Source organism: Maniola jurtina, chromosome 24 (genome assembly GCF_905333055.1).
Source record: "Maniola jurtina chromosome 24, ilManJurt1.1, whole genome shotgun sequence".
In the NCBI taxonomy this organism is placed as follows: Eukaryota; Metazoa; Arthropoda; class Insecta; order Lepidoptera; family Nymphalidae; genus Maniola; species Maniola jurtina.
Window position 1 is genome coordinate 4973810 of NC_060052.1, and position 19388 is coordinate 4993197.

Below are 19388 nucleotides of genomic sequence, written 5' to 3' on the forward strand. Positions count from 1 at the left end.
AGAACACTCTCGATCAAGCCACCTTTCAAAAATAAAAACTAAATTAAAATCGGTTCATTAGTTTAGGAGCTACGATGCCACAGACAGATACAAAGATACTTATTAATTATAACACCCCTCTTTTTGGGTCGGGAGTTAAAAATACGCACCATAGTTCATTCTGTGCCTACATACCTAGGTACTTTCGGAATAATTACCTATAACATTAGGTGACATGACATTAGTATGGATAATGCAAAGACATAATGTGATTGGTTTTACATAATACAATCAATAGACAATCTATCTTGGATTGGCAAATAGGACTTGTCAATTAATCCAATTTACACTGAATACACGAGTAGAGATACAGCAGATTATACCAGATAATAAAGCCATTGTCATTCGCAACAGACAATGGAAACAAAATTATAGTAACAATACCTATAACTCATTGTTAATCAATTTATGCTCATAATCTAATAATAATCCATACTAATATTATAAATGCGAAAGTGTGTCTGTCTGTCTGCTACCTTTTCACGGCTCAACCGCTGAACCGATTTTAATATTTGGTAAAGTTAGCTTACATCCCGGGGACGGGCATAGGCTACTTTTATCCCGGAAAATCAAAGAGTTCCTTCGGGATTCTTAAGGGTCTATCTGTTTGACCGATTTATATGAAATTTGGTACAGAGGTAGCTTACACCCCGGAAATTGACTTCGGCAACTTTTTATCCCAGAAAAGCAAAGAGATCCCACGGGATTTTAAAAAACCTAAATCCACGCGGATGGAGTCGCGGGCATCATCTGGTTAGGTATAATTTGACATTATCGACTAAGGATATTATTGTGATGAAATTTCACCCCCAATTTTCCTCTCGAGGCTCTGAATATATTATTAGTTTTTCAGTTAACTGTAGTTGTGCGTAATTAAAAAAGAAAAGAACGGAAATCCTTCAGTGTCTCTCCCGTAATTACAAAATTTCCCGTAATTTTACTTTTGTTCCTACTCTAAAGTGGGAAAAGTTTGGCCATAATCTATGACGTTGGCCAAGCGCGGATTGGCAAACTTCACACACCTTTGCGAACATTATGGAGAAGTCTCATGCATTAAATTTTTTCAGTAATTGATGAAAAGGGTTAGGGGTGCTTACCCGGATCCTAAGCACAAGCTATCATCGCTTTATTACTATGAAAGGAAAGAACTATTAACTATTCTGTGGTAAAGAACTAGCGGATGCCCGCGACTCCGTCCGTGTGGATTAAGATCTTCAAATCCCGTGAGAACTATTTGATTTTCGGCATAAAAAGTAGCCTTTTCACACCACTTGCTCGACAGTGCCTTTGTACCTTCAGACCTAAAGATAAAGTATAACTCGTGCGCATTAACATGGCACCTGGCTCGAAAACAACCCTCCTCCCACTTCCAAGCGCGATGTCCCGCTCTCGCCGAGCCGCCGCGCCGTGCGAGACCAGTAGCGGCACGGCGAGAGCGGGGCATCGCGCGGGGAAGTGGGAGGAGGAATTGTGTTCGAGCCAGGTGCCATGTTAATGCGCACGGGTAATACGTCATAACATTCTTATGACATAACCGGGTTGTAATGTTGTACTGAAATCCATTACATCTTAAGGGATGTAATGTAGCATCGCAAAAACTGTGCTTTTAACTATACGGTCGAGTCTATGCAAAAAATCACGTTGATTTGTTGCTCCGGTGGACCGTGATTCAAGGACAAACCAACAAACCAATAAACCAACAAACAAACACCCTTTCGCATTTATAATATGGGCATATGATATTGAGATAGTGGTTATATGCTACTAGGTAATAATACAGTTTAGTTCACTATTAGTTTCCACGCGTGATACCCATTGCCATTTTACAGTAGAGTTTGACATCAGTTTGCAGTTGTTTCCTTTGATCACAGCCACGAAAACAGGCGCGAACTAATTAATGGTACTGATAAACAGCAGGGCTGTCCAAAATAATTTGGTTTTTAATTGTTGATAACGTATTCGTTTAGTAATTCACCTTTTCGAAGGCTTTGGTCTCTAGAAATAAAAGTAAACTTTGTTATGAACGTGACGATGAATAAGGTGTTTATGAATATGTATAATGCGAGTTTAAATAGTAAACGCATAACTTTGATTTTGAACTAATACCACAAGATATGTTCTACTGAATGTCATTCGAGTTTGCAAATGAATTTGACTATAAAAAGTTGCTTAGGCAACTCAAATAAAATTCAAATGATTCTTGATTCGACTCTTGGCGAAGCAATCGCATTCAATTATAAAAATTTACCCCATTGTCATTATCATCCATACTAGTACCTATTATAAATGCGAAAGTGTGTCTGTCTGTCTGCTACGTTTTCACGGTCCAACCGCTGGACCGATTTTAATTAAATTTGCTACAGACTTGGGATACATCCTGGGGAAGGACATAGGCTACATTTTACCCCGGAAAATCAAAGAGTTCCTATGGGATTTTAAAAACCGAAATCCACGCGGGCGAAGCCGCGGGCATCCTCTAGTTTATAATATAATGGAGATAACAATAAAACTACCTTTAAATATTACTTATATCAATCGAGACTTGTTTAATAATTTAATAATTGCTCTCTACAAATAGGCGCAGACACGTCCATAATTAATGCTCATGTGACAACCCTGGACTACATTGATATTATTCGCAATACATGTCACATGTTGGCGCACAAGGAATTTATAAATAGGTGCTGTACATTCTTGTCTCTATTAATATACTGTTTAATCTAATAATGATATTATATTCTGGAGTAAAACATATTCGTACAACTAATAGGAATTATAATTGTGCTAAGTTTATTACATGTTTATTACATGTTACATCGAAACTTTAAACTTACCTTAGACTGAAACTTGAATACAAATTATAAGATAAAGCAATCCTGTATTATTTATCGAAGCTTTGAACACTATTATTAACTAGCGTTTAGGCCTTGTTTAGGCATTTAGCTTATAATTAGTTTATAGCCTAATTAGTTTGAAGTGCATTTTGATAACGGTAATATTTATACAATGCAATTGTTAAACTTTGACGTATATATGAGCTATATTTATACATAATAATAATATTATACTTTACAAGCGGTAGGTGCTAAATACTTACAAGTAGGACTACATTAACAGTCGAAATTTCTTAAATTCGGATCGTACGCGGATGGATCTGGGAAGTAACTCGCATTATTATCATAAGAAATCTCCTACCGTTAAATAATAATTAATTAATTAATGGAAAAGGGGTGATAATCGCCAGCAGTCAGGAATCGACGCAGAGTCAAAAAGGTAGCACAAGGCTTTGAATAGCTCTAAAAGATCTATATGGACAGCGGTTCGATCGGTTAAATACGACAAAAATGACAATTTTTTTCTAGGAATAAATGATTTGCCAAGAATTGTCAAAATATCCTGTAGGCCTGAAGGAAAACAGCATTATCATCCAAACAACGTCGTGTTAACATGAGTCATGTCATTCATTAAACGTTCCCAGTATAGGTCAATGTCAACTTGTATGAAGTTTTATCGGTGTTTCAGGAAACCAGCGGAATTCCCACGATATTGGGCGGCAAGGAAAATAAAATTGAGTTCATTAATAAATCTGACCGATACACTTTTTATGTACCTAACTATCACACTAATATTATAGGTTTAGGAATTATACGAAAGTTTGTGTGCGAGAGCGGTGTGCGTGTGTGTGTGTATATGTGTGTGTTTGTTACTCTTTTACGCAAAAACTACTGGACGGATTTAACTGAAATTTGGAATAGAGATAGCTTATATCCTGATTTAACAGATAGGCTACTTTTTATCCCTGAAAATGAATCCTTGAGTTCCTGCGGGATTAAAAACCCTAAATCCACGCGGAAGAAGTTACCTACGGGTATCAGCTTGTAAAATATAAATCTATGTTGCCGGTAGTTTTTTTAAATAAGTACCTACTCAATTGATCAGTCACGAAATCCGTTTTATTTCTGTTTTATTTATATTCGAATAAACAGAAAAATCCGTCGAGTGCGTGTCGGACTCGTAGACGAAGGAAGTAGGTACTATCGCACAAGAAATAATACTTTATTTATTTGTAACTCGCAATTTACATGCAGGCCGTTATGATTTGTGAAAACTTCAACTTTCTACCTATTACGGACATATAGATAAAACATGAGATGTAGCCCGCAAGAGATATAGACAGACAGACAGACGGACGGACAGCGGACAGCTTAGAAATGGGGTCCTCTAGTCACCCTTCAGAACCGTAGAGAAACTTTTTTTTGGCACGTTTGGGTACTAATAACAATATTATTACTAACGTACCAAGAACGTTAATACCTAAACAGGTCTTCTGTAACGAATCCCAGGTGTTTAATCAACATCTGACCTAGAAAAGACATTAGCAGAACAAATAACCGAAAAAGGTCCCTAACAGTTCCCAAAAGCTTAGAAGCTAATCTGTTTTTAATAGCAATGCCTACTAAATGCCTACAGACTACGGTGCTACCAATTATTGTTAAGCCTGTAACACACCACGCGCGATTGGAGCGCGACGCAACGGCATCTGCAACGCTACATATTATACTCGTACGTACACGGTAATTTGGGATGATGCTTCTGTCAAACAGACAGTCAAACAGAAAGTCAGACAGACAGACAAACAGACAGACAGACAACAAAGTGATCCTACAAGGGTTCCGTTTTTCCTTTTGAGGTACGGAACCCTAATAGGGACGCCAAACCCTAAACTTCGGGACGGGGTGCTTCGAAACCAAGTTTGTAATTGCAAGTGGTTGTATGTTCATGCAAAATACATTGATTGGTTCGTTAGAGTACTGAAGGTATTTCTAGTAGAAGATAGGTAAGGGAACCATGCAAATGAAAGAAAGCCAATATATTATTATAATACCTTAACATGTTTATAGGTAGTAAAGTAAATTAAATAATATTTAGTATTTAGCTATAATGTATACTATGAAGTAAATAAATACATATATGGATAAATGTATCATATATTTTTAACGTTTATGAATATAAGTTTAAAATTTAAATTTATTTAAATTAAAGAAAGTGTAAAAATTAGGTGTACCTACCTACCACATCTTAAAATTATTACATTACCCAAACAAACAAACATCGGAAAAATGTCCCAAACTGTAAGGAGGTTAATAGTTTTTTAATAGCGCCTACCCCATTAGGAAACATCTGTGCACAGCTTCCCACCATTTTTATTAGGGTTCCGTACCCAAAGGTTAAAAACGGAGCCCAATTAATGTCACTCTGTTGACTGTCTGTCGGTCTGTTTGTCTGTCCGTCCGCGTATCACAGAACTCTAAGGTCGTAGACTTAAATTAAAAAAATGGAAAAAATTGTGTAGTCGAAGTCGCGGGCCTAGTTATATACCTATGTATATCTAGAAAGTTACCATGGGCTAAACAGTCGACATACTTGGTGCTAAGTAAATTCAGCAATAAAATTAAGTAAAAGTAAAAGGCAAAAGCGGCCTGTAATAAAATGCACGATAGAACAGATACTCGTAACACAGGATTGTCTTCATTCTGTGCTCGTAGACTGTTTATTTTAAACGACGTTACAATGTTTTTCTATTTTTCCGTTTGTTGGTATCTAGATAGAGATAATCTCATCCCAATTCATTATCAAGCCATAGCCAGCCCACTATTGAGCACGGGCCTCTTCTCAGAGTGGGTTTAGGCCATAGTCTGCCACGCTGGCCCAATGCGGATTGGCAGACTTCGCACACCTTTAAGAACATAGTCCCAATAACAAAGTCGCAATCCACGTTTGTCTGTGTATACATATACACTACCCATATTATAAACTAGCTGATGCCCGCAGCTTCGCCCGCGTGGATTGGTCAGATCCCCTGCAGCATCAAGATTGAGGAGTTGGACTCCAAATTTTTTATGAAACAATGTCGCAAAGTTCCTCTATCGATTAAAAAAGAAATGACGCAAATCGGTTCAGAAATCTCGGAGATTTCGGTGTACATAGGTAGAAAAACACAACTCCCTTTTTGAAGTCGGTTAAAAAAGTAGCCTATGTTACGCCCTGGTCAATTCTCTACTTGTCTGTGAAAATCCCGTCAAAATCGGTTCAGCCGTTCCCAAGATTAGCCTTTTCAAACAGACAGACAGACAGACAGACAGACAAAAATTTTAAAAACGTGTGATTCAGTTATAGTATCGTTCAAATAACCATATGACCTTAATATGCGGTAGTCATTTCGAAATTACAGACAGACACTCCAATTCTATTTATTAGTATAGATGCGAAAGTGTGTTTGTTTGTTGAATTGTCCTTCAATCACGCCGCATCGGAGCAACGGATCGACGTGATTTTTTGCATGGATGTAGTTAAAGACCTAGAGAGTGACATACGCTACTTTTCATCCCGGAAAATCAAAGAGTTCCCACGGGATTTTAAAAACCTAAATCACCACAGTAGGTAAAACATTTGTATTGCTTTACGAGTACTACTCTGAATATAGACGAAGGCAAAATCACACGGCAACATCACACATCAGAACACGTGAATTCACTGTAATACTGCTTTGATTTGGGTTTGATGTAGGGTATTCAATACCAGAAAATGGAAATCGATTACGTTAATGCATACATTTTATGTGAAACTGAGTTTCTCTCTCGTGCAATCAGTCTTATTGCAGTCATTTTGTTCTAATAATAATAATAATAAATTAGTCATATATATCTAATGGGGTGACTACAACTCCACAAACTTGTTCCTTCTTCACTGTTCTACCACAGAACAGCGAGAAATCGTGAACGTTGACATCCTTTCCAGATTCAAGATTTTTTTTTTAAATTTTAGTCATGACTAATATTTCCCTTTCCCCTCCAACTAAGCCGAAAGCTTGTGCTAGGAGTGGGTACGACAATAGTGCAACGGGTGGGGTTTGAACCGCCGACCTTTCGGATTTCAGCCCACTCCTTAACCGTTGAGCTATTGAGAGATTTGCAGATATATTTTTTGCCCAGTAGAGATGTTTCACCTTACATAATCAGGCATGCAAAATTTGTACAAAGTCATTCATATTTAAGTTACAAAGTCATTCATATTAAAAATTCATATTTAAACTATTCTTTGAATTATGGTCTTGTGTGGTCAACGTCCAATCTACTCGCACGAAGAGCTTTGCTCATCGTTTTTGATACGAACCGCTTAGCCCTAATTCACACGAGCGTTAAAAAAGCGTTGCGTTAAAACCCGGCGTTGCGCTGGAAAAACAGTGCGCGATAAAAAAGCGTTGACGTGTGAACAGATAGGTACTTGGGAATTCATTTGTTCTATTTGAACGCTTTTTTAACGGACGTTAAATAGCTTTCGTACGAATGAGGCCTAATTTTCGCATGGCAAGCTTCTGACTTCTCGACGAGCAAACTTTATTATCCATACTCATAACATCACACTAATATTATAAAGGAAAAAGTTTGTATGTGTGTGTGTGTGTGTGTATGTTTGTTACTCCTTCACGCAAAAACTATTGTACGGATTGGGCTGAAATTTAGAATGGAGATAGATTATACCCTGGATTAGCACATAGGCTACTTTTTATCCCGGAAAATCAAAGAGTTCTCGCGGGAATTTTAAAAAACCTACATCCACGCGAACGAGGTCGCGGGTATCAGCTAGTAATTTATAATACCTGCCTATATAATGTTATGAATTCGAAAACATGTCTATCTGTCTGCCAGCTGTTCACAACCTGTCCGTTTACTTTAACAAGTGTAAATTAAAAATTTATAACACCCCCGACAAGTGAAGGTTACAGTAATAACTAGAAAAGAGCTAATAACTCTCAAACGGCTGAACTGAATTTCTTGGATTATAGCTAAGAACACTCTCGATCAAGCCACCTTTCAAACAAAAAAAACCAAATTAAAATCGGTTCATTAGTTTAGGAGCTACGATGCCACAGACAGATACACAGATACATAGATACACAGATACACAGATACACACGTCAAACTCATAACACCCCTCTTTTTGGGTCGGGGGTTAAAAAGGGAACAATACTTTTTATCCCGTAAAATCAAGGAGTTCCCTCGGGATTTTTTAAATCTTAATGCACACCGAAAAAGTCGCAAACATTTTTGTTCAGAGATATAGCTTGCATTCCTTAGATATAGGGTACTTTTGTCTCGGAAAATCAAACAGTTTCCACGGGATGTTTAAAACTCCGCACGACTCCGTTTTTAAAGCTGTTAAGTAATTTTCAACATATTTTCCACAACAGAGTCTATCCACGGCCCATGGAGCATGTAGAGCACTCTTGATAATAGATGCAGCATCCCACACTCCATTTACTGCGCATCGGCACGTGCGCTACGCAGAACCGCCTGCCTTTGATGTCGGCTAAGTGTGCAAACTATTTATAGTTGCTAGGTATGTTAAACACTAACCGATCCGTCCTGGCTTCACTCAGGTGGAATTTCTAAAAACACTTTCTTAATAGTAAACCTAAAAAATACATCATACAAAACCTCAAGTTTCTAGAAATTAGAGTCTAGACTCTAGATCCAACGGTTCCAACTGTAGGTACGTCTTTTTTTCGAGGCGAGCGAGAAACTCCGCCTGGGTGTGATCCATAGGGCTCGAAGAAATTGTTGGAGAGATTAAGGGCCAACGTTTTCCTAAGGTTACCTCCAATGGATGGAAAGTTGACGTTAGTTGTTACTCGTAGTTGGTGGTTGGATTTGATTATTCCATACACTCCCCAGACTGTGGCATGAATCCACGTCCGGGTGACTTTACAACTTACAAATCGGGAACTTGTACCGGTGAAGATGCTGTGCATAAGTGTAGATTTATATTGCCCTATAAGATTTCATTGCATTGCCGGTTATGATTTGACCGCGTCGAGGTCGTCAAGGACGTGTTCAGTGCTGTAACAATAAAATAGCAAAAGCATTTGGCCATATCACTATAATAGATTTAAATTGTCGCATTTTAGAATTGATAATCTCAGCAAAATCCCGAAGATTGAACATAATATGTGCCAAATTTCCATTCCATTCGCTAGCTTCCGGGATCCATATCAGATTGTATGTAAATCTAATCTTCCGAGTCTGGCGTGTGACAAATACTGATTTGATTTGCTATTCTCGTTCGACGGAGGATATTAGGAGTCGGGTACCTAACTGATAACCTGCCCTTGGATTTTGACACTTGTGATTGACGCATTCACGAGCGTAGTAGTTGCCTGAATTATTGAAGTTTCAACCAATAGACGCCCACTACTGGACAGGTCCCTTGCAAAGAAATATAAAAGTATATAAAGTGGTCTTGTGCCACTTGAGACCAAATTGCTAATTGGATTTAATAAATTTATACCTAGCAATAGTATTCAGACAGCTGCAAATAAAACTACATCAGTTTTATTAAGAAAATGTCCCATTAACCCAAAAAAAAAACTCAACCTAACATCTTTATATCCCTTTTACGCGTAAAAACTACATAAAAAGGTCCAAAATATCTTCGTTCTGTTTACCTAAAATAAGTCCCCAAACCATAAAGTCAAACCGAGCGATAAGTGCGCTGACAACACACAATATACGCATATTATGATAAATATATATGCGTCGTCCCATTGCTGGGTGTGTAAAATATAGAGTAAGATGAAGCCTGTAGAAGCATCAATGGATGTGTTACAGGGAAATTATTGTGACAATGTTCGGGAGGCAATTTTCTGGAGAAACCGCACCGAATGTCAATGAAACTTTTCTAGGAAGAAAATGTGAAATTTAAAATATCAAGTCGGTTTCTACCCGAAGGTTGCCAACGGGACTTTATTACTAAGTAAGTCTCTGCTGTCTGTCTGTCAAACGCAGCAAAATGGCATAAGCCGGGAGTTGGCCATATCCCTCAGGCATTATGGCTCACTGCCATGAGACTATTTCACTAAACAAATCTTTCGCTTTATGACATTTCGCTGCGAAATATCCGTCTATCTATCAGCAGACTGTATCGGGCTAGGTGGAGAGTTCAAATTTTCACGTGTATTTTTAACCCCCGACCCAAAAAGAGGGGTGTTATAAGTTTGACGTGTGTATCTGTGTATCTGTCTATAGCATCGTAGCTCCTAAACTAATGAACCGATTTTAATTTAGTTTTTTTTTGTTTGAAAGGTGGCTTGATCGAGAGTATTCTTAGCTATAATCCAAGAGAATCGTTCAGCCGTTTGAAAGTTATCAGCTTTTTTCTAGTTACTGTAACCTTCACTTGTCAGGGATGTTATAAATTTTAATTTACACTTGTCTATTTACTATGCCGCTACAACAAATAATTAAAACTGGCCAAGTGCGAGTTGGGCCTCGCTCTTTAATGGTCCCGTACATAATAATTATGAACATTGAACAACATATTTTAGTTGTATGAATTTTTTTTCATTTCCGAGCTAGAAATCGCAACAAACCGTGAACGAACAACCCCAAAAAATGTTCGTTTGACCTGGTCACAGCTTATAATACTTACTTTATGATTCTTTGTTTTCAGTAAGTGAGTGTTTGTTGTTTAACAGGGCTCTCTCCGTCACTCGTTTCATACAATCGTAGTTCCAATTTCATTTGAATATTAAGCAACTAAAGTCCATGAAATTTTACAGACATATTCTAAAAACTAATATCTGTGTCTGTGGTGTTTTAGATTTTTCTAAAAATATGTAGTTTTACAATTACAGGGGCTCAAAGATTTGTATGAAATTTTTTAAGACCGCGTAACTTTGAAACCGAATACTTTAACAGAAATCTGGAAAACCACAGACATAGATATTAGTTTCTAGAATATGTCTGCAAAATTTCATGGACTTTGGTTGCTTAGTATTCAAATGAAATTGGAACTACGATTGTATGAAACGAGTGACGGAGAGAGCCCTCTTAAGTACAGTATAATGGCACCTTAGCTACTTACTGGTTTCTTTATGGCGTTGGATGAATTAAATTATGGCCCCATAAGCTAGTTTTTTTGAACAAAATAAATATAACTATAAAATAAGCAGGTAGTTTGTATACAGTAACACGGAAAAGATATTCCTGAAAAGAAAAATACTAACCATGTTTATTCTAAGCGCGTGTACGTAAAGTCGTGTTATTTGTCATTTCATAAATACCTCTTACCCGGTGTGCTGACTTTTATTGTGGGAACAAACCCCGAAAACCGAGTTCACTAAATTGCTTTATTTTTCTCAGAAATTCGCTTACTACTTGTAAAGTGCTCTTTTGTGAACTCTTTAAAAAGTTCTCATTGAAATTTTTACTTGTGGAAAAAATGTAATTGTTTGTTAAAAGGCTTCGGCCGTGGCTAGTTACTACCCTAAGGCCGAGTCTCTAAGCGATTTAGCGTTCCGGTAACATGCCGTATAGAAACCAAAAGGGTATTGGTCTAATACTACTTCCATGGGTCTAATACCCCTTCCAGGTTGGCCCGCTTACATCTTTAACTGCACCATCCGTTTATTACTGAGTAGTTGTACAGTGCGTTTCACAGATATACCTACATGAGGTATAATATACTACTTCCACTGAACTTCACTGATCGTGTCATCCCTTAATAATCTGGTTTGTCAAAACACGCGCCTCCGTTCAGCTCTACTCCACTCTGTCAATGGAAACGCACCTTTACAATGGTAAAATACACAGGAATTTCAACGTCAACACCTAAAAAGACCATGTCTAAATTGGTCAAAGCACTTTTGTCCAGAGATGCGCGGCCGAACATCGTCAGCAGTGCAATTTTGACATACAAAAAACTGGGAAACGACTTCGTTCACTTGGATTTGTTATATAGTAGAAATCCTTTTTTTTTCGGGATAAAAATTAGATTTATTATGCTTTTATTACTTTTATTATGCTTGTCTGCGATTTACCTGGACGTAAGTGATAATAATCTAAACTAAGATACTAACAGGTTACAAAAGTGTAAAAAAATGTTTTTGAAATTTCTAATAGTATTACACTTTTAGAAATCACGTCATGCATTGCCAGACACTTAGTATCGTGGCAGTCCCCTGACAGACTTATAGCCGCAGGTCAACGGAAAGTACCCTATAAGTTTCAGACAGACAGACAGACAGACAGACAGACATACAGATAGACAGACAGACAGATAGACAGACAGACAGACAGACAAGAAAGTGATTCTATAAGGGTTCCGTTTTCCTCTTGAGGTACGAAACCCTAAAAATAACGAAGTTCTGGGCCCGGGCTCTTAGTTTACTATTTTTCTATAAACTTCAAAATAAAAGCTTCGACATAATTTCATTTCCTGACCTAATACTCTTGTAGCCTAAGTAAGTAACGTCGCCCCAATTCTGCGGCCATTGAGTAATACTCAAACAGAGATCAAAAATACTGCTGAAACTGAATTCTCATTTCCCAACAACACAAACAGACCTTCGCCCATCAAAGGGCCACACGACACTATCCAAATATGACGAAATCTCATATTTAATACGTCTGCCGGTTAGCCCACTATTTGCTGATCCAATAATGTTCGCCTGTACCAAAGCCGACAGTGTGTCTTAACTCTCCATCTAAGGCTAAAGGTCTAGACAGACGTACTGCGTTCGGGCGGCAAGCTGACTGCGAAAAGCATTGCGTGCAGTTCTATTGCAGTTAACACAACTGCATCACAACTGCCGGCTGACTGCGTAGTTTGCATTCAATTGTGTGTATTGCAGCGTGCAATTCTATACGGGCTACTGACCCAATAATGTCCGTATGTACCAACGCTGACCCTGCATCTATCTCACCTCCTAAGGATCTAGATTCTAGACAGACATACTGCGTTTGCACTGCAAGCTGACTGCGAAAAGCATTGGGTGCAGTTCTATTGCAGTTGACACAACTGCATCACAACTGCAGGCCGACAGTGCAGTTTCCGTGCGCTATACAGGCACACAGTGTGGAACGTCAAATCGAATGTTTTAATGGAATTATGCAAAAAACGCTCAACCAACACCACGCAACGCCAAGTCCCCTCATGTATAGTTTCTGCTGTTTTTTGTATATGTATGTGTTTGTGTGCAATAAAGGGATTTAAAAAAAAAATCCTCCAAAACACATTCAACGTACGTTTTACTCCGACACTGGAACATCCTCAGGAGATGTAGACCTTACAACAGCAACAGTTTGCTATTGTGCATATTGGGTGTAAGGCCTACGTCTTCTGAGACGTATTTCCTTGTTGATTGGCGTCACGCTTTGAATCTGTTCAAGCCTTTAATCCTTCCCAAATCCCAAAAATATGGCAAAATGTATGCTTAAGTCCGTTGGTGGAATATGAGAACGTCACAACAGGACGACCTTGGCTTGAATCAAACATCAATATTGCCTAACAGGAATCAATCGGCTGTACAAAGTAAATAAGAGCTATTCGTTTCGTAATTCGTAACGATGCCAACTATTAATACTTTTATTTCTCAACTCTAACAACCAAAATTAGTAAATAAACTTAAATTGGTATATATTGTATTGAGACACGAAGTGATAAGATCGACCGACGCGGAGGGTGTGCATGCCCGAAACCTTATAGCACGCATGCTGTCGAGCGAAGACGCCTGGCAACGATATAGCCAAATGCTGAGGGCTATAATGATAAGAAGAGAAGAGAGAGAAAAGAAGAACAGAAGAAGATAAGAGATTAGGAGGTCAGCACGAACTAATGCCACGCAATTCCGTGCTCACCTTGGAAGACATGGGGAGGTTATTTTAGTCCGTGCGAGTCAGGCACACCCTGCCAGCAGACAGATTTCCGTAGGGATTTTATCCTCCCCCGAAGGAAAAAAATGTACACTACATTGTAACCTATCATTGGATGTTTGTCTCTAACATTTACCTATAATAATTCGTCTCTAGTGACGTTTTTATCTGTCGACAAGTGTAAATTAAAAATTTATAACACCCTCGACAAGTGAAGGTTACAGTAACTAGAAAAGAGCTAATAACTTTCAAACGGCTGAACCGATTTTCTTGGATTATAGCTAAGAACAAGCCACCTTTCAAACAAAAAAAACTAAATTAAATTCAGTTCATTAGTTTAGGAGCTACGATGCCACAGATAGATACACAGATACACACGTCAAACTTATAACACCCCTCTTTTTGGGTCCGGGATTAAAAATTATGAAATTAGTGAATAGTGATCGCAGAAAGTAATACTTTGGACCACCAAAAAAATATAAATTGTCATACTATGTCTGCACCTCTAATATGTTACCCAAAAATAAATAATCCAACCACTATGCTTCACTAAATTACCGCGGGTATAATGAACGGTGCTCGTAAAACATAATTTACAGCACGCGTTCTATTTACTATTAGTAAGCGAGATTAAAAGCTGAATCAAGAAACACCGCTGATTTATCTGTTTATATGATCTACTATACAATATGCATCGATTTTATTATACCTATCCGTAAAATGCCGAATGTATTACAACAGTTTGTATAATTATACCTACCCACCAGCTGATGCCCGCGACTTCGTTTACGTGGATTTAGGTTTTTAAAATCCCGTGGGAACTCTTTTTGCTTTTACGGGATAAAATATAGCCTATGTCACTCTCCAGATCCTTAACTATATAATGCAAAAAATAACGCCATAATCTTAAATACATTAAGTCTGCAAATTAACTTTTCTCCGTGGAAACTCCTGAAAAGTATGGTTAGGTTAGGTTAAGTATCTACCAGATATCTAAGTAGGTATATGCGAGAAAGATGAGCTATGAGGTAAGTGTGAGGTAAGATCCATCATCCAATAAGATCAGTCAAAGTACTTAGAAGAAAATGAACAAGTGTAAATTAAGTTAAGTTAACAAAAATTTATAACACCCCCGTCAAGTGAAGGTTACAGTAACTAGAAAAGAGCTGATAACTTTCAAACAGCTGAACCGATTTTCTTGGATTATAGCTAAGAACACTCTCGATCAAGCCACCTTTAAAACAAAAAAACTTAATTAAAATCGGTTCATTAGTTTAGGAGCTACGATGCCACGGACAAATACAAAGATATACAGATACACAGATACACACGTCAAACTTATAACACCCCTGTTTTTGGGTCGGGGGTTAAAAACACTGTATTACCTGTTACATAAACTATTTACAGAACGGCCATTTTCCAACTTTTCAACCTCTTACAAAATTACGGCTAACATTAATTTGATTTACTATATCTATCCAAGCCGCAGGATTAAAAGCTTAACTGAAAAACATGGCTGATTTATCTATTAAGATACTGCAACGATTTATTACCTGTTGTAAAGTTAATTTCGGTGTTATTTGAAGTTTTACGAATAGCTAAGAGCCTAAGACACATGTGAAGGCAGAGGCATTCTTGGTGTTTTCTTCTAAATATAAAAAAGGAAAAGTTGTCTGGACTAACTGACTGAATGATCTATCAACGCACAGTTCAAACTACTGGACGGATCGGGCTGTTTGGCTAAGGATAAAGGATTTTGGAAAATTCCAACGCGAACGAAGTCGCGGATATATGCTTGTATACCTACAATAAAAGTAAAATTGGTTCTATACCGGTGGTAATCTTGACATGCCATAAAAGCTACAGGCCTTCAAGAAGTAAATATTTCTGTTTTTTAACTTTTTCCTCAAATTATCTTGATTTATAGGGTCAAGTCAAAAAAATTGATATATTACCTATTCGAATAGTAATTAAATAAATAATTTATCTACTGTTTATGAGGAGCTGCGGGTTTATGTAAACAAACACTGGAAACCGACATGGTATATTATGAGGCCAAAACCGTAAATCTAGTTAGAAATACAAGATTATAGCTGTTCGTAAATATCCAATACAAACAAATTAGAAACAAAATAGTTTATAAATAATAGTTCAGTAGTAAAAAAATTACTAGAAATCCAGTACCAATACCAACTTTCATAAGAAAACAAGCAAGTTTTTTGACCACTGAATACAAATCCTTTGCTTTTTTCCAAGCAAACGGCCTAAAATTGTACTGAAATTGAGTCCATGATTTAAAGTTCATGATTTAAAGTTCATGATTTAGATCAAAACGGCTGAATTACAGTAGGTAAAGTTTCAACAGCCTTCATTCAGTTTTTTGCTCCTCCAGTAAAAATGTATTTCATGCAATTACACTGTTAAATTGTTTGCTAGCAAATTATGCTTGGTTAACAAGGAAGGAAGATAATGATTCGGACTATGGATAAGAGACCTTTGTTACTTTATAAAATCTGAAAGTTTCCATGTCCATTGCCCCCAACACAGGAGAAATGATCAGCGATTATGAAGTTTGGACATGGACCATGGTGGCTCTGGCAGATAACAGTTATAAAATCTTTCGTCAAAGTCTAAAATCTATTTTTTTATATTTTCCACGGAATAGTATTAGAAATCACGTCATGCATTCCAGACACATAAGTATCGTGGCAACCCCCTGCAAGACACCCTTAAACTTTAATATATTGAGTGTCTGGCCTAATTGGCCTTGCTTGCTCTTGCATTGCCTACATGATGAAATTAATCATTCTTATAATTCAGTTGTAGAGAAATAAGGCAAAGCCCGCATCGTTTCTCCGTTTGATATACTTACTCGTTGTCTGTTTGATATGAACATTTTAACCACATGTCCGAATGATGGATGAAATCAGATCTCCTAGGAGTTTGAACTTTAGTCTATTACTAAATCCAGGCAGCATCGCGTTCCAACTAATGTATTTTAGACGTTTTAAGCTCACATTAAGATAGTGGATCTTAAATTAAGTTTTTTCTCTGTTTGAGGATTTCTGAGTAATAAATCCGCATTCTAAAAATAGGTAATAAGGCTTTGTTCTCGGTTTCTTCAGCGTGGTTGAGTCAAGCCTAGCAATCTCAAGTTCTAAAAGTGGATCAATTTTGTTCAAACTCAGATCAAGTAAGCTTTAAAACTGGCAAAATTGTATCTCAGTTGATACTGTGGTATTCTCGGGATACATCACACTTCACACTTAATATTATAAAGACGAAAGTTTGTGTGTTTGTGTGTATGTGTGTGTGTGTATGTTTGTTACTCCTTCACGCAAAAACTACTAGACGGATTTGGCTGAAAATTGGAATGGAGATAGATAATATCCTGGATTAGCAAATAGGCTACTTTTCATCCCGGAAAATCAAAGAGTTCCCACGGGATTTCAAAAAACCTAAATCCACGCGGGCGAAGTCGCGGGCATCGACTAGTGCAAAATAAATGAACAAACAAACTATAACAATTTTTGTGATATTAAAGATGCCCTCAATCGTAACTAGGCGTTCCGGAGAATTTATTCCTCTAAGAAAATCTTCTTTGATACCCAAGTAGGCAAATTGGATATCAACTTTCTAAGCAAATAGAAATCAGACCATTAAACGTAATAAATAAGTAACATCAAGAAGTGATTCATATTTCATATGTAAGAAAGGAAAACCGGAGTAGGTACCTCGGCCCGTATCGTTTTCCCTTTGATATGAACCTTTTAGCCATCTGTCGGGATGATGGATGACATCTGATCTTCCGGGACCTTGAACTCGAATCGTGTTTACATTACGACTAGCTTTTGTCACAAATTTACGATAGTTATTGAGCTTGGAACAAAAATTTGAAGTTTCGGAACAAATGGCAAAAACGGAACCCTTATAGCTTCGTCATGTCTGTCTGTCTGTCTGTCTGTCCGTCCGTTCGTATGTCACAGCCACTTTGAAACAGCACACACAAAGGCGAGGCTTTAATCTGTCTATACCATGCCAGAATAACTTGATTGGGATAAAACGTCGTCTTGCATCGTTACGGAATTTCAGGTAAAAGTATCTAGTCCAAGTTGATAGCATGTCGATTTAAGGTCAAGTATCGAATCGTCTCATTCTAGTTCACTCTACTTCCGTTCTATCTTTCTAGTCCTAAGTTAGCTGATGTATAGTACTCGTATCTATAAGGTATAAAACATAAACAGCTGTACCTACTCGAATTATAGCTTTGCAGCTAGAACACCAGCAACGTTTTCTAGGGCTGTGGCAGATTTTTATTACTGAAAGCAAATCTTGAACAGGAATATTCCAAAGGCCTTAATACTTAGTAAAAATGGGTAAGTATAGCATCTAATATTTTTTTAATTTACTCATAAATATATAGTTAATATGACTGAAAAAATAACAGAAAAAAATGGATTTTCCGACAATTTTGTCGTAATGTAAAAGTGTTTCGATACTACCATACACAATGTTGATGGTGTATAAGTCTACAGATAAGTCACTTTTAAAACTATACCATCGTCATGTCCCAAATCCAAAGACTTTAAAAATTATTATTTCCATGCCCAAATCTGAATTGGATGACAAAAGGAACAAGTATAAACAGGTTACATGAGTAAGATATCTATGACTATATAATATTATAGTCCACCTCAGTTACTTAGTGCATTTTTCTATGGTTCTTCTCAGTAGATACTACGTTCCAAGCCCAGAAACCTGCAGTCTCATCAAAATATTTAGTGTGCGCGAACTTTTACAACCTAATTTGCTAATGTTAGGTTGATTTAGGTCTTTTCTTTTACTAAATCAAATTGGACGGTTTCGGGTTTTATTAGGGGTAAATGAGATCCCTTATTTGGCAATCTGCAAAACCTCCTCGTTTTTAAAGTCGGTTAAAAACAAAAGAAAAGGTTTTGAAGTCAGAACTTCTTTAGGCGCGTTGGGCGATTTCAAGATGGGCGAAACTTCAAGGTCGCATCACCGACATGCTAATCAAATTGAAATATGCTTTATTCTACGCCATCATAAAAAGAAACACAAAATAAATCATACAAATCAAACAAAATTTTTTTTTTATTCACTATAGGTAAGCGCTTGACCACAATCACACCTGATGGAAAGTGTTAATGTGGTCTAAGATGGGACGCGTTTACCTAGAAGGTGCCTATTCAATAGTAACAATTTGGCGGCCTTATAGCTTTGAATCAATAAGGCAGCCAAATGAGGATACTCATATTGATAAAATAAATAATACCTAATCGTTGATACTGAAAAGATAGAACTTATATAAGTACATAAAAACAGCATTTTAGAGCATATTTCATAAATTCATACATTTAGAGTGGCTATGTTGTAACTGAAAAATACGCGGAAAATATTCGTTATCGCGCTTTTGTTCAATGAATAGTCGGAAATGTAGGAATCGGCAAGTTCATTCATTCAGAACACAACTGTCGAGCTAAGTCTCTAGCATACTGTTCGTACTTCGTAGTGCAATAAAGTAAGCTTTCATCGATCGACGCGCCGCCCGTGCGTCAGTTGTTTCGAACGATCAAAGTAATGGGGCACAATACTACTGTGTGCTACTGGGTTGTT